Raw genomic sequence first — 17073 nt, 5'->3', positions numbered from 1 at the left:
TGGCAAAGAGTTCCTATGGCAGGAATACACACTCTTTGGCTTGGCTTATCAGCCTTCTGTGTATGCCACAGGACTCAGGAATGTGCATACTGGGAGGTGCTCTTGTATTACAATGGCATCCTGAAGCACGCAGAAGCAGTGAAAGTCTTTTGTGGCTTCTACCAGCTTCAAAGCTTGTGGTATGGAGAATAGGAGTTTCTCAACTTGGCAAAAGGCAGAGAATATCTTATGTTAAATAGAAGGTCTCATCCTCAAGAATGGTGGAGGTCTGCTTAACTACATATTGTAAAGCATGTTCATTTTTGAATTTTACTGAATTCAATGCAGAATTGTAAAAGGTAGGCGTTTCAGCAAAAGCACACAGTTATGCCTTTATTATTAGACTAGACTGCAACACAGATAGTTAGCTAAACCTTTAACTTATTTCACTGGACTGTTGTGAGGATAAAGTTGAGGGACGGGGGAGAATCATGTAAACTGCCTTGAGCTTCTTGGAATAAAAGTGAGATCCATCCTTCTGAGGTCAGTAAAATGAGTACCCAGCTTGCTGGAGGTAAAGTGTAGATGACTGGGGAAGGCAATGGCAAACCACCCCATAAATGTAGTCTGCCTAGTAAATGTCGTGATGTGATGTCATCCCAAGGGTCAGTAATGACCCAGTGCTTGCACAGGGAAGTACCTTTACCTTTAATATAATAAACCGGGATCTTTGATATGTCAAGATCATGCACCCAATTGTACAGATACAAGAATTTACAAGAGTACGCCTATCAGTGAGGTACATATTATTTTATTGGGATATTTTCTATCTTAGAAAGGAGGATTCAAGTACCACTTCCCTATGAGAGGCAACACATTTGCTCTCAACATGCTGATCCTCTCAAAATCACTGCATAATGATTTATTGTTCAATAGGAATCAAATATGAAAAAGAACGCTAAATAATTTAAAGGAATAGAAATGAGCTGAATCCTATCACATCTGTAAGTAAAGCTTGAAGCCTTCCTCCAACCTGTGGCTCTTCCACTGGAGGAAGACTCACTGAAACTGGAAGAAGGTTCCTTAGGTTGAATTTACCCTCCAACTGAGTGTGTACAAGCTGCCATATAAGAAATGGTCATGTGTGTACGACAAGAGATTACTGTTGTGAAATATTACAGTTAAAAGGTGCATCGCAATGCTATCTGGGTTAAAGTCCTGATTCCTGATAAGGGCATTCCTCAGCCCATGTGTACTTACTAGCATTTCAAGAAACTGTAGCATAACAACTCAAACTTTATACCAAGAAAAACAGGATTCAATATTAATATGCATATCTGAACAATACATTCTGTTGTATTCAATTTTCCACTAACAAAGTTAATAAAGGGGATTCTCGCACCTTCCCCCAGCAACATACCCCTCACAAAAACCATTACTGAGGGTCAGGGCATGGGGGCTACAGCAAGAAAGAGGAACCAGCTCAGCACCCTCCACCTGTGCAAATGAACCTCAAACTTGTAGAGTTCTGTTTGTATAAAAAAGGAGACAATGCCAGGCAATTCTATATTCTTGTTCCAGCCCCCATGTTGCATGCCATATTGTTCTGGAGGATCCCTTACCCTCAGAAGCTTTGTGTGACACGGGTCAGGGCTGGGAAAAAGAGAAGCCTTGGGCCTGCACCATTGTGCTTCAGGGAGCAGCAAGGCACTACACAGAGCTTTGCCCTTATTAACCCTGAGCATTGAGCTCAACTTCTGAGTTGGCTGTGGGGATTTTGCCAGGTATAACAAAGGAAGGGACTATGTCTCAGAGGCAGAGCATCTCATTTGAATGTAGAAGGTCCCAGGTTTAGTCCCTAGAATCTCCATTTGAAAAGGTTATGCAGTAGGCTTTGTGAAAGGACTCAACCCAAGACCCCCGAGAGCTGCTGCTAGAGCAGACAATCCTGTGTGTGTATGTGTAAAGTGTCATCAAGCTGCAGCTCACTTATGGTGACCCCACAGGGTTTTCCAGGCAAGAGACTAACAGGTGGTTTGCCATTGCCTTCCTCTGCATAGCGACCATGACCCTTATAGAGCTAGATTTTTTAAAATTAATTTTAATTTTAATTAATTCAGGATTACAAATTCTGTACCCAATATAAAAAGTATTTTTCCAGTGCTTGTACAGCACATACACTTGTTGGTACACAAGGGATAGCAATGCAAAACAGGAATTAGTCTCTACTCATTTCATCAAAATGTAGGCAAGTCGAAGAGTTACCACTGGAATCCTCTCAAAAGACATCTTCATAAAGAAAGTGTGTTCAGGTGAAGCTTGAACTGGAATCTATTCTGCACTCTCAAAAATCTCAAGCCTAACTTGCAAAGAACAAAACCAAGAAGTAGTGTTTTAAACAAAAGAGTTTCCCACTCCCCACTTTGACAGAATTTATCCTTTTCCCTAGCTGTATAAGAAATATAAGCTGCAACAAGTGGGAAAAGCAAAACACAGGTTACATTACTTCCACATTTTGAATTTTCAATACCATCCCATCAAGTAGCTTGCTTTTCTGTTACCAAGGAACTGCAGTAATAATAAGAGTAATAACTATTTTAAATAGCAATTGTTCAACTTTCTCCATTCAGCTCTGGGATGAAAAACGTTTCTGCAATGAGGCACTGTCTAAATACAACTGGTTTCAAAGACAGATCTCAAGGCATGAAAAAACAAGAAAACATCAAATGCTGATTTACCAAAGTGCTATAGGTAATTAAGAAACACATCAGTAACTATTTAAAAATTAATATTCAAAGCAGGGGTGAAAGTAACATCAACATTTTTACTGGTACTGTACTATCTCTTGAGGGCAGGAGAGAGCGCCAAGCAACAAATGGGACCTACCACTTCAGCCACTTTCTTAGCAGCACACCATACTAGTACACACCAGCTTACTTTCACCCCTAGTTCAAAGACAATTTACCTGTGTATCTCAAAGTTTGTAAATTTTACATTATTTTATTCAGCTAGCACTTTTGATGGAAATGCCAGGAGAATTTAGAACAAAAACTAACCAAAACAGAAGGGGAGGAAACAAGAAAGAATAATCATCTCAGGGGGAGGCCCCTTCCCCACACTACACTAGGGAATGGAAGATCCAGATACTAATACAGTATGGTTGGCACATCACATGGACACAATAAAAAGCAAAAAGGGTTTATTTAAACAACCGGAAGACAAAATGGAAGGGGGAAAGGAAGCTTATATGGAAATTTTTCAGGTCAAAGCCATTAGATAGGTCTATCAGCTACTTTTTAGATAAACAGGAAAGGGCAAGTAACAAGCCCACAGTACTCAATGCAACAGTACACCACAGCCTGGAAATGAGGCTGAGGGAGTTTACCATGGTTGTGTTGTTGGCTGGAGTGTGTGAATGCTTTCTATTAACTATTGCTGGCATTTTTATTGATTCAAAACCAGCATATACCACTTTACATGTAAAACATCCAGTATCCAAGTCACTTTTTATTGCTTATCATGAATGTTCAAATCAGGAATTATAAAAAGTGACCACAACACCTTAGTTATGAAATTTAAACTGCAGCTTTTCAATCTCTCCTATGTTTGAAACATTTTATATACAGAATATTGTATAAATGCTGTCTTTCTAGCTGTGATTGTGATGGAAAGGTAGAACTATGGAGCAGCACACCCAAATCACAACCCTAGCAATTCCAGTCACAACAGTACAGTTCAAGTCCTTCTGTAGTGTTTGAAACATCAGGAAGAGCCTGTGGATTTCAACAGAAATTATACTGAATGAGCTACCTGGGAACAGGGGTGTTGACCAGTATAAGCCTGTTACTTCCTGTAGTGACACTTGTCTTAGCAGTGCTTCAGGCCACTGCTGTTAGTTTGCTTATTCACCCATATCAGCACTACAATACTGGTTTGGGGCCTAAGCCTCATTTCAAAAACAGATGTATTCTTCTATACTATTACTCCAGGTATGATCCAGACTTGACCCAAATACCCACTGTACATACTCTCTCTCTCTCTGTATATATGTATATATATGTGTGTGTGTGTGTGTATGTATGTATATATATATATATAAACAAACCAGGCAGAGATACTAGAGTCAGTTTAGCATGGATCTAGCCTTTTTCCTGTTAAAAAAAAGAATGAGCTTTATTCATTTTTCTTTTTTGCAAACATACCATACAACTGCTAAAATCTGTCACAGAACAAAAAGTCGACAACTCAGTATCTTATCACTAGATTTGTATCTCACTCTTCCTTTATGACATTATCTCCCAATTTTAACCTAATGACCTGTGAAATACGCTGGATAATTAGCTCAGGATATAGCAACTGGACTAAGGTAACCCAGTAAGCTTCCTAGATAGCTGTGTACTTGAACTCAGGTTTCTACAATACTCTCTCCACTACCCTCACACAAGTTCTCCATAAAAATAGTTTATTTAGGAGTTTGGGGAAAATTTCAGTTGGAGACCTCACAACTCAGTCAAGATCATTCCCGGTGGCCCCAAGTCATCCACTGTGCTCCAGCCCCAATCTGGGGACACTATCTATTTAAACAAAATAGCACCCATGAAGCACTTTACATCCTTAAATTGGGTTACATAAATGTGGATCACCACCAGGAAATACTTTAACAAAATGGTGTCTCAAAACATACAATCATGAAGAATTGTATGGATGTGACTAGCGCCTCTTTCAAGTCACTAAGGAGAGAAATAATCAATTAGACAGAGGGCTGTTTTAGTTATTGACATTTCAGTAAGCTTTCAGTAACAACAGACTTCTGTCAGTTTCCTTAGCTCAAGGACAATGGGCTCCATAAGCACTTATCTTGAGAATGCTAATTCCAGATCAGCTTTTTCCTTAAAATACATGAGTCTCCGCATCGACTAAGCAAACAAAAAGTATTCCAGAAAGTTAGAGAATGGAAGATGAATTTTAAATCAGTATCAGATTTAGAGAGTAGGAAAAGAACAAATAGCTATTATTTGATATTTTAACTGAAACCCAAAGGACATATTCAAGTTATATGATACACCTAAAAAAGAGAAAGAACCAAAGATACACCACCACAACTGTGAAATTGATAAGTTTTGTACTGACTTACCTCCATAGAAATGTTTAATGTGCCTTACTCTTTTTGTAACAGGTTACATGAACAATGGGGGAGGAAGGGGGGGAAACCCCAGAACGAGCTCAAAAGCAAGGGAAAACGCCACTCATTACTTGCCCGAATAAAAACCAGAAATTATACTTTAAACAAGACAACACCGCGGAAGACGATGCCTTAGAAACCTCAGGCCCACCTGGAGACCCGGTTCTCCCTCCTCCCCCATAAGCAAGCAGCTCCTGAACTCCACCCAGAGGGCGAAGGCGGCGGCCGAGGCATTTTCACGTTAGAGCAGCAGCAAAATAACACCCCCCCCGTCCACTCCCGTCACTCACCGCAGGGGCACTGAAAACAAGCCCGGCTCCCACCTGCCCCCCTCCCCCCCGCCCAAGAACAGCGGGAAAACTTCCTATTCCCGCCGCCTCACCGGGAAGGGCAGCGAAGATTCCCGCTCCCCCAGCGGCCACTGGCAGGCGGGTGGGGCAGGCCGCACAGGGAGCGGCCGCGCAGGGCCAGATTCAACTCTCCCTTCCCTTCCCTTCCCCCCCGCTTCCCTTCCTCCTCCCCCCCACCCCCAATACGTGGGGCAGAGAAAGGCCCCCCGAAGGAGCTCCGCCGCGCCTCCCGCCCACTACCTGAAAGAGCTCCTGCGCGTCCCCCCGGCGCTGCTTCCTTATTCTTCTACAGGCCCAAACTCCGGCAGCGGCTAAGGAACGGAAACCGCTGAGGCGGGGCGGGAGGGGGAAGCGCGTTCACGCCCTCGTACAGAACGCGACGTGCGCGTTCCCGCCCCTCGCGTCCCGGCAGCCAATCCGCGGCCGGCGCGCGGAGGCTGCCGGGAAAAGGCGCTATAAAAGCCTGCAATCTATTTGCGAACGGGCTGTAACTTTTCCCGGCAGCGTCGCGCCTGGGTGGGAGCGCCCGCGAGAGACGTGCGCGGACAGCTGTACGTATCCGTGTGTTTGTGTCCTCGAGGCTCGGCGAGGGGAGGTTTGCCTGCACCTTGCTCTGTGTTGGCGGAGCTGTTACTCGGGAGGTGGTCCAGAAAAGACGGTCTTTAGGTGGGCTGAGCTGGGTGTACACGGAGACGCTTGTCACGGGAGGCCTAAAGGAACAACCCTCCCCGCCCCCCCCCCCCCGCGGCCCTTTCTTGCTTTGGGCATTCCCTAAGAAGCTGCTTACCTTCTCAGTCGCATGGAATGTGCAGCGGATGACCTTTAATGGACTTGAAAGCGGACGATCATACGCATTTCATTCGCTATTGTATTTAATCGGTTATGGAAACGCTGCAAAAAACGTTTGACCAGCGATGATTATGTGGTCACCGCGAACAGCGGTGGTTTGGGCTCTATCCTATTTGCTGAGAGTGTTTGGAAAGGAAGCTTGTCTTTCCTTTCCACGTTTCCCACATAATCCCATATCTCCTCTCTTCATTTTAGATATCATCACTGGGGTTATATGCCATCTATAAAACATTTTATAAAGGTTTTCTCTAATTTAATAATTTCATACTTTTGTGTTATTAAGGATAATAAATACTGTTTAGACACTTCTACGGAAGTCGGGTGAAGGGTCCCTTTTTTAGGTGGGTGGAGGGGGAAAGGGTATCTTTTTGAATTATATAATCAAGCAAATATGAATGTAATACTTAAGATATATAGATACTCTTGTTATGTTTTTTCTTTAGGTATTTTTATGTTAATTTTATTGTGTTTTTTCTTTTTTATGTTTTGTTATAAAAATTAATAAATTTGTATTAAAAAAAGGAAAGGAAGCTTGTCTTGCCTCCTGACAAGAAAAAGTTCTAAAATTGCCCTGAAACTGTATAACATTCTCCCCACTGTAAAGTACAGTTTATCAAATAGATATATACAGGTTGCACTATTAACACTTGTATTTGGAAACTCAACAGGTGGGATAGTTAGATAACTACAGCTCGAACAAGGTCTGTTGGCAAGTACAGTGAGGTAGAAGAATGTTACAGATGTCAGGGAGATAAAAAGTTTGATGGGATGTATTTATTGAAAATGCTTATGTACTGCTTCTCCACTACAGAGGTCTAAGGCATTTCACAACAATGTAAAATTGATATATCAGTAATCAAAATATCAACAAATGCAAAAGCCAACTGGATGCTAAAACATCAATAACTTAAAACAACACAGCTGCTAGTGTGGTGTAGTCAGACTAGAATCTGGGAGACCAGGAGTTCAAATCCCCATATTACCACAAGGCTTCCTGGGTGTCTGTGGCCTAGTCATACTGTCTGAGCCTAACATGCCTCACAGGGTTGTTGTGAGGATAAAATGAGGAAAGAAGAACCATGTATGTTGCTTTGGTCTCCTTTAAGGAATATACCTTTTAAAGGTACCTATTAAAGTCATGACCCAAAGCAATACAACAGGGAGAGAAACAAAATATGTAAAAGGATTTACCTATTTCCAATAACAGAATTAGCAGCATAGTGTGGCAATAAAAATGTTTTCCCTAATCAAGGTATACCCAATTCCTGGAAGAATTTCAACATTAACTTTGGTCTGTGTGTATGAAGGACATTCCATTAAATCTTGCTTTGTTGTAGAGGTGTGTGTTTTCCTTGCAGGGTTATACACAAAATGTAGATGATCAAGATAGCTAGGATTTGTAACAGTAATAAGTATTTATATAGTGCTTTCCATGTTCAAAGCATTTCACATGTTTTCCTTTTGTTGAAGGCCAATGTTGTTATCCCCAAAGCTGCGGTCCTACAAGGAATCACTGGAGGGAACAACAATTTGAAAATCCTGCTCTAGTACTTAATATTTCCTTCTCAAGGATTGTCTGAACTCTCTAGAGCTTGAGCCAGCTGACTCCCCTCCCCCTGCCTCTATTTCCTTTAACTGTCATTTTGCTGCTTTCATCATTTGAAACCTTCTGGAGCAGATTTATTTATTTACTTCAGCCGACCTTTCTTGCTGATTCTCAAGGTGAATTACTAAATATGAAAATGCAACAGGACTAAGGTTACAACATCAGAAGACAATACAAAAATATGACATGCCTTGCACAATGCAGAGAATGGTCATTAGAGGGGTTCTCCCTCTTAATTTACAAGTTTTTGTGCATAGCCAGGGAGCTCCCCAAGTAGACAGAGACTAGAGACCTTGTCTGAGGGGCTTGTTTTGCATCTTTCCTCATGCATATGAGCCTGCCACTTTACTGTTCAATAGAAGGTTATTACAGATGGAGCTGAGACAGTGGCTTGCCTGAAGCCATTTGGTGAGTTTGTGTCAGAGGTGACATTTAAACCAGGAATTACAGCTTGTTGTCTTACTCTCTACATTACACAAGTTTCATTTATCTATACAAATACAAGGTGTGATAGATGGCATTATTGTTTGAGGTGAGGCTTTTTAAAACAACAACATTTGATACTTTTCAGTCAGCTGCATATTGATTTTGATAAATGTCACCGGGTATGCTACAAACAGCTACAACTGGAGAAACCAGTTGGATTTAACAAATTTGCGTTTTATTTTTTGTAAACTGATTTCTGCCAAAATATATTTACATATTCCTCCCTATACTTCTATAACAACACAAGAGAAGTACAAAGCCAGAAACTGCTTCAGTCAGCTGATATAAAAACCTTGTATAGATTTAAACAAAAAACAAGCAGCTGCTGTTCATTTAGCTTTTCTGATGCCAGAAAATCAACGATTTGTAAGGGAAACCTTCCTATGGAAGGAATTCCTCAGGCTTAGCCCTACCTTGTGTACACACAGTACTCCATATAACAGACATATGAAAACAGATCTCTGAAGATGATCTAAGCAGGTTCATACATACAGGAGAGAGTGGTTCGTCCAAGAAGAAAAATAAGGTTATTAATTTTAGACGCTTTAAAATAATGTTGGTTCCATTGATAATAGATTCATACCCTAAACATACAAAGATCCAGAAAGCTATTTAAATTATTTTCATTGTATTGAGATTTTTTTTAAAATAAGAGAATGATATTGCTGTAACACCTTCGTGGTGTGATTTGGGATACCTGACTTTTAGATATTACAATTCTAACAGCAATAGAAATAAGACAGAAAATTGTATAATACATCACAACTTGAGGACCCATGAAGAAATGCACAGTGATATAAAACAATTGGAAACAATCCTGTTTTGCCTTCCAGGGGCTTGAACTGGCCAATTACCTCACCTTCCTCTGCTTTTAATGTTCTGAGGCCTGTGAACATGCTCAGTTCCTCCTCAAAACTTTTTGTGAGGGGAGGAGTATTTTAAAAATTACAAATAATTTTCATAGCTTACAAAGTTCCATATGTTCAGAAATCTCAACCTTGGTGGTGAAAGATGCCTGTCCATTTGCAGACTTGACCAGAGTTAAAAATTGACATTTTGGTTTCAAGTAAGGGGACAAAACTTCTGAATGTTTTCTGAAAGGTGTATGTCTATGTGTTATCTTTTAATTTGATAACCTGTTCTGATTGGTAGCTTAAGTTATATCATCAAGGTGGCCAAAACCAATTTTCTCAACCTTTTCTGATTTGAGCTATAACTCATGAACCAAGTGACCACTTTCAAATTTTAAGGAAGAGTTGGTTTTCATACCCAATTTTCTCTACCTTATAAGGCAGGGGTGGGGAACCTTTTTCCTGCCAAGGGCCATTTGCACATTTATAACATCATTCGGGGGCCATACCAGGGGAGAGGCTAGGGTTGCCAGGTCTCCGGCCACCACCTGGAGGTTGGCAACCCTAGGGGAGGCCACGCAGGGAAGGCCTGGAGGGCTCACCCGGTCCTCCCCCTCTCCCAGGCAGGAGGGCAGCCAGTGGTGGGCCCGAGCAAACGAGGCGCCAGGGAGGCGCAGCCCACAGTCAATTGGCAAGGGAGGAAGGAAGGAAAGCAGAGAAAGGAAAAGGGAGAGAGGGGGAGAAAGAAAAGGATGGAGGGAGACAGACAAAGAGAGACAGAAAGAGAGAGAGAGAGAAAAGCCTTCCCCCCTCACACACACACACACACCCGCCGGCCACATGTGACCTGGCCCCAGTCTCCATGCCCTCCCCACCCCAGAGTCCACAAAAGGCCCCCTGAAGCCCGATTGGGTCCTGCGCGCATGCTCTGCTGCCGGGAGCCACGGGCCTCTTTCCCCCCCTCGCTGGTCAACAGCCGACAGGCAGCAAGAGGGGCTTACAGTGTGCCCCGGCGTTCCTGCACGCTGCGGCTATAGGGGGCAACCTTGGAGGAAGCGTCCCTCCCCCTCCTCTCGCCGACCAACAGCCGTCAGTAGGCAAGAGGAGGTCCAAAGGGCGCCGTAGCACCCCTGCAAGCCGTGGCCCCAGGAACACCCTCAGGGAGAGCCACCCTATGCTGCGCCTCCGCGGCAGGGCCACATACGGCCCCGGGCCTGAGGTTCCCCATCCCTGTTATAAGGAGTCTGAACTCAGCTTACAATCACCTTCCCTTCCTCTCCCCACAACAGATACCTTGTGAGGTAGGTGGGGCTGAGAGTGTTCTGAGAACTGTGACTGGCCCAAGGTCACCCAGCAGGCTTTCATGTGTAGGGGTTGGGGGGAAAACCCAGTTCTCCAAATTAGAGTCCACCGCTCTTAACCACTATACCACACTGGCTCTGTGTTAGAAAGCCAAAAAGTTCTTGTACAAATAACTAACAATGCCTCTGTCCATTAACATTTTCATCAAGGAAGAAGTCAATTTCTTTCAAATTTTTGTACCGTTTGCTGCAGATGATGCTTTGCTTAATCACCTAAAGTATATTAGACAATTGTAGGTTATTCTTTATGCAGCAAGTGAGGAGGCCTGTTTCAAGATCACCAAAGACTAATGGAAGGAAGTGTGTGAGTTGAAGTCTACACGAGAAGAAGCTGACACTAAGATGCAGTTCTTGCATTACATCCAGTGAGATCAATGGAATAATAGATCTTACAAGAGAATATAAATCACAACAGAATAAAAAAAGCTATAATCAATTTATGCCCAAATGATTATTTGCATACAGGTGCTTATTTTGCACTGGAACTGGCATTACATGCAGCAAAGGTTGGAACAAAATCTACTGTTGTTCCAGAAGATGCAGATGTACTCATAACTATATCTTGGATTTGCAAGTGAACATATTTGTGGAATGTGGAACAAAGAGTCACATTAGATTGACCTAAGCAAATTCAGAAGTTCCCTTGGACAGAATGTGCCCGTCGCCTTGGTTGGACTACATGCCTTTGCTGGCTGGCTGTGACACTGTGAGTGCTTTTGAAACCCTTGAAACTATCGAGAAAGGTAAAAAACAACTACTAGGACATATTCTGTCAACTAGGGGAGATGTGAAATCTCTGCAGAGTTGTTTGGGAAGGCCAGCCAAATGTACCTGACAGACAGAGGTGGAAATCTTGTTATCAACTGGATACATGAAATACCTGCACCAACTGCAGTTGTGGAGATTTTATCATGCAAGTGTGTGCATTCCTGTCAACTGCCTGTGCCTGACCTATGGACTTACTTGCATGGCTGTGAGTAAACTACAGACATGTAGCAACCAGGGGGAAAAGAACAAACCCAAATGTGAACCTTGCAGTTGAACTTGAGGATTCAGAATGATTAGTGATGAACATTTTTAAAACATTTGAATAAAATATTAAATGTTATCAGCTGTGAAATGATAGTGTAATGCTTGTAAATAAAAGCATATGCCAGTGATGGCGAACCTTTTAGAGACCGAGTGCCCAAACTGCAACCAAAAACCTACTTATTTATCGCCGAGTGCCAATGCGGCAATTTAACCTGAATACCACCCCCAGAGGGGGCCCAGAGGGAGAGGCTAGGGTTGCCAAGTTCCTCTTCACCATGAGTGGGAGGTTTTTGGGGTGGCGCCTGAGGAGGGTGGGGTTTGGGGAAGGACTTCAGTGCCATAGAGTCCAATTGCCAAAGTGGCAATTTTTTCCAGGGGAACTGATCTCTATTGGTTGGAGATCACCTGTAATAGCAGATCTCCAGCTAGTACCTGGAGATTGGCAACTAGTTCCTTAGTGTTTTCTCTTTACATATTAAGACAAATGGAAAGGTGTTTGGAGGACAGCTTGTGGGCACTTCAAAGGTGGAATAGGACTGCACGCCGCTCCGCCCGCACAGACCCAGAGGGTGCCGGAGAAGCTGCTGGAGGGAAAGAAGGAAGGAAGGAAGGAAAGAAGGGAAGGGAGGGGGAAAGGGAAGGAAGGGAGGGAGAGAAAGAAAGAAAAAGAGAGAGAAAGGGAGAAAGAAATGGAGCAAGGGAGAGAAAGAAAAGGACAGAGGGAGACAAAAAGAAAGAGGCCATTTATGCATGGGAGGTTTTGCCTTGGATTTGCCACTCGGTGGGGCGCGGCGGCAGGCTTGTGAGAGGCGAGCAGGGTGGGGCAGAGGGCGCCTCCTTCGCACCCGACCAGCCATGCCCCTCCGCCCGCACAGGCCCAGAGGGCGCCGGAGAAGCCGCCGGCCATGCCGAGTGTGAGCGCTCGGCTTCTGTTCCCCGCTCTCCCACCCACCTGGCCGGCCACGCACGCTCCAGCGGCGGCAATGGCGGCAGCTTCTGTGGGAGAGTCCGGGGGCCACCGCCAATGATGTCGGAGGTTCCCCACCCCTGGGCTACAGCCTCCCCCATCCGGGGTGGGGCAGAGCCGGAAAGGCCAGCGGCTTGGAGGAACCGTGCGTGCCGGCAGAAAGGGCTACGCGTGCCGGAAGTGGCACCCGTGCCATAGGTTCGCCAACACGGGCATATGCAGATTGTACAGTTGCTCAGCTTACTAAACTAGATGCTTCTTTGTAGTAACACAAAGTTACGATTGCCCAGTTACACTGGATAAAAATGACATTATGTGGACCTATTCTCATGTGCCTGAGTGTGGGCATATCAAAACAAATTTTTCACACTGGCTCATTGGAAAGGCAAAAGAATAAGCTGCAATTGTCTAATATACTTCAGGGGCTATTTGGACTAGGTAAAACATCAAAACAATACATTGACATTCAGCTTTCAGAAAAACAAGTTTTGCTGGCCGCCTTATCTGATACTGACATTGGGTCTTGAGAGAATTATGATGGGTTTCTTGCTTATCTAAAACTCACTAAAGAAAGCTCACAATAGAGATTCATCCCATGGGAAAAAGCCTGCTTTTAACATATCCTTCCAGTTATGTTGTTTCAACTACTGGAAGGGCTTGCAAAATGAAAACTTACAATTGGAAGTCATGACTGGGTCAAATTGCAAAGTAAGAATCGCCCACAATGTTACACTTTCAGGTGGGAGGCTACATTAATAATCTCACATGCATCTTCCGACTTTGAACTAAGGGGTTAATTGGGGGCACAAGTACAGACTTGCACAGTACTCCAGTTCTGGCAAGCAGAATTGTGTAGTGCTGCTGCCCGCTTGCCTGCCAGGGAAACTGTTCCCTGCCTGTTCCCCTTGCTATGAGAGAAGCAGTCCAAAGTTGCAACAGTATTCCCTGGTTCTTAGCTTGCAGGATCTTGTATTTTAAGGAAATCAGCAGCTTTGCATATGTTTGGTTGAACAGTTGTGGAAATGTAGGGAAAGGTAGTAAAGGGGAAAAAATCAAAATTATTAAAGGATTGGAAGTCTGAATGGCAGTTGTTTAGCTTCTTAGCTTGCAAAGGGTACAAATGATTCTTAGGAAAGATATCAGGGAACTGGAGGAAAACACTGTTGGCTACTACCACATCGTAGAGCTCCAAAGAAATTATGTACAAAAACAAAGACTTAAATGTAAGAGCACAACTAGATGAGATTTGTGATTGTATCTCCTGATGTTTTAAAATTAGTTCAAAAGTGATCGTGTGTGCCCTTAAATTGGACTGGAGCCATGGTGCTGGGTAAAGGTGGGTCGAAGCCTTCTATCCCCAACAGCATGACCCTAACCCAGTTTGCTTCTCTCCACTACTTCTAAATAAAATTAAATATGATGGGAAGTCTGGTTATGGGTGTCTCATTTCCTTTGAGTAATGCCTTAAAGCATGTGGGGAAATTGAAATCTTTGTCCAATGTACTTCAGGCCGCAGAAGTCACCAATCAGGCAAATTCTAAAATAGTGGACTTCAACCCACAGGCTTGGATCCTCAGGTGGGGTGCGGAGTTGTAAATCCCTATAGAGCTGCCATATTTATTTGCTGCTTTTCAGAAAGAACTGCTGCTGGTGCGCAGAGGCAGAGATTAAGGATTCCACACAGCCTGGGAGGAGGAGGACAGAAAGGCAAGAGCACTCATCCGTGTAGAGGATTCCTTCATGCCTGTAACCTGGTGATGCTTGGCTTCTGTTTCCTGTCCCTGACTCTTGGTTTCCTGCCCACGATTCTGGTTTCAGCACAGGTGAAGTCATGACTCGGCCCCCTTCTTCCTGTCATGCACTTTCCCTAACGTGGTTGTAGTTCAGTAGATCCTATGCAGTGATGTGGGCATTAAACGTAGGTCCCAGGTCTGGTAAGGATGAACACCTACAACCTCTGCTTTCCCTATGCAGTCTCATTGCAGGTGGGCACAGAGGCCCACTCCTCACATCACTTTACCATATCAAAAAGTGACCATGGGGTGCTTTTTCAACATTTTTTCCACATGGTACATATTTTTGTTCTGTGTCTCCCATGATGCAATTATACCATGTAAAGGAATTAAAAGGTTTGCCCTGGTGTAGTAGATACTAGTTCTCATGAAACACATCACCCAAATGATTTAGGCGTTTTTCCTTTCTCCTTGGTGGAAACCCAAAGCATCTTTTATTGTCCTCGCCTTCATATTATCCTCACAACAACCCTGTGAGGTAGGTTAAGCAGTGTGTGTATGAGACTGGCCCAAGGTCTTCCAGCAAGCTTCTATGGCAGAGTGGGGATTTGAACCTGGATCTCACAGCTCCTAGTCCAAAACTCTAACCCCCTTCCACACTGGCTCTAATCTGCACTCTGTGTGTGTAAAGTGCCGTCAAGTCGCAGCCGACTTATGGCGACCCCTTTTGGGGTTTTCATGGCAAGAGACTAACAGAGGTGGTTTGCCAGTGCCTTCCTCTGCACAGTAACCCTGGTATTCCTTGGTGGTCTCCCATCCAAATACTAACCAGGGCTGACCCTGCTTAGCTTCTGAGATCTGATGAGATCAGGCTAGCCTAGGCCACTATAGGAACACTAATGCCAAACTACTGTATGGGGCTGCTTTAAGGATTAGTGAGATAATGTCAGTGTGACACTCTGAACAGTAAAAGGAGTGGTATATAATACTAAAGGCACAATTCAGCCAAAGTTAGGCATTTAAAGCCAGATTGATTTAAATGAGAGTTGAGTACCTACTCCACTCCAGCTGGAATCAGTGGAGTTTCAAGATCTTTTGTTGGGTTAATTCCCCTATATCATCATCATCATCAAAAAGTAACAGGTCAGTCAGACCAGAGTAAACAGTAAGTTTTCTCAAATGAGAGACAACACGGGAAGAGATGATAAAGTTGATGCTTAAGGGGAGCAGAGGGGCAGCTGTTACATAGCCCATTAACTATGCCAGAGTAGGTCCAATTAGGAGCTTCCCTGGCTGAATCTGCACCTCTCCTTCCATATTGTATGTATGTTTTGAAGACATTAGTTAGTACATTCTTTACATATTTGGGCTTCCCCTGCAAGTGAAGTAAGGCCAAAACTGAGCCTGCTTGTGCCTAGGATGCTTATAGTGGGTAGTATTAAAAAAAAAACACCTGGGAACGATTGCAATCCTCCGGTATGAATATATGGTTGTGTCTTAGCTCTCCTTAGTAAGGTCCGATTTGAATGTAATTCCTTCTACAAACCTGAAACGGGCCCAAGGTTTGCAGAAAACTCTGAAATCTAAAAAAATAAAAATAAAATTGAGGAGTTAAAAAAAAAAAGACAGAAGGAGCGCCTGTAGTTTTAAACAACATATTTCCTCAGTGGCTGTTGCTGGGCAACCACAGCATTTCAGGACTTTCTGTGAATAAAAGGTGGGGGAGGGGCAGGATCCTTTCTAGTCGTATTTTGGCCTTTGAGGGAGGACTCATTGGGGATAGGCCTGGCTAGGGTTGCCAGCTCCAGGTTGGGAAATTCCAAGATATTTTATGGTGAAGTCTGAGGAGGGCAGGGTTTGGGGAGGGAAGAGGCTTCAGCAGGATATAATGCCATAGAGTCCACCCTCCAAAGCAGCCATTTTCTCCAGGGGAACAGATCAGTTGCAATTCCAGGGGATCTCCAGGTCCCACCTGGAGGCTGGCAACCCTAGGCCTGGCAGCAACCTCTGGGTGGCTTGATACCACCTGACTTGCATCACTCAACTAGGCCTGGCTGCTTGCTACTGTTCAACAGCAGCCACCCTATGAAAACCAGTGTGTAGTGGTTAGAGCTTTAGAGCAGGGTCTGCAAGACCCAGGTTCAAATCCCCACCTTGCTTTGAAAGCTCACTGGATGATTTTGGAACAGTAACTTACTTTCAGTCTAATCTACCTCACAGGGTTGTTGTGCAGATCAAAAGGTGAGAAGACTAATACAAGCTGCTTTAGTCCCGCTGTGGAGAAAGACTGTAGTTTTCCAAAGTAGAGGCTGCAGCAGAGGAGACAGAAAGGCAGATAAAGTTAGGTTGGCTGATAGGTGGGAAGCAGATAAGATTGCTAACTCCAGGTTGGGAAATTCCTGGAGATTTGAGAGATGGAGCCTGGGGAGGTGGTGTTTGAAGAGATGAGGGATCTAAGAAAATCATAATGCCATAGACTACCCTCCAAAGTAGCCATTTCTTCCAGTGGAATTAGGGTTGCCAACCTCCAGGTGAGGACTGGAGATCAACCAGAATTACAACCGCCCTCTAGATGACACAGTTCCCCTGGAGAAAATGGCTGCTTTGGAGGGTGGACTCTATGGCATTATACCCTGGCTATTGCTGCTTTCCTCCTCAAACCTCACCCTCCCAAGGC

At 43.9% G+C, this 17073-nt stretch overlaps 1 protein-coding gene across 1 annotated transcript in view; it reads right to left on the bottom strand.

The window, feature by feature from the left end:
• RHOA (ras homolog family member A) overlaps positions 1 to 5895 on the bottom strand; it is a 38730-nt gene extending 32835 nt beyond the window's left edge. The window contains exon 1 of the mRNA XM_056855399.1: positions 5752 to 5895. The gene's annotated coding sequence lies outside the window, so the exon portion shown is untranslated. The remainder of the gene's footprint in view (positions 1 to 5751) is intronic.
• Positions 5896 to 17073: the final 11178 nt, after the last annotated feature.

The sequence above is a fragment of the Euleptes europaea genome, chromosome 1 (assembly GCF_029931775.1).
Source record: "Euleptes europaea isolate rEulEur1 chromosome 1, rEulEur1.hap1, whole genome shotgun sequence".
Classification (NCBI taxonomy): Eukaryota; Metazoa; Chordata; class Lepidosauria; order Squamata; family Sphaerodactylidae; genus Euleptes; species Euleptes europaea.
The sequence above is the reverse complement of the archived record's forward strand: the minus strand, read 5'-3'. Positions and strand labels throughout refer to the sequence as shown.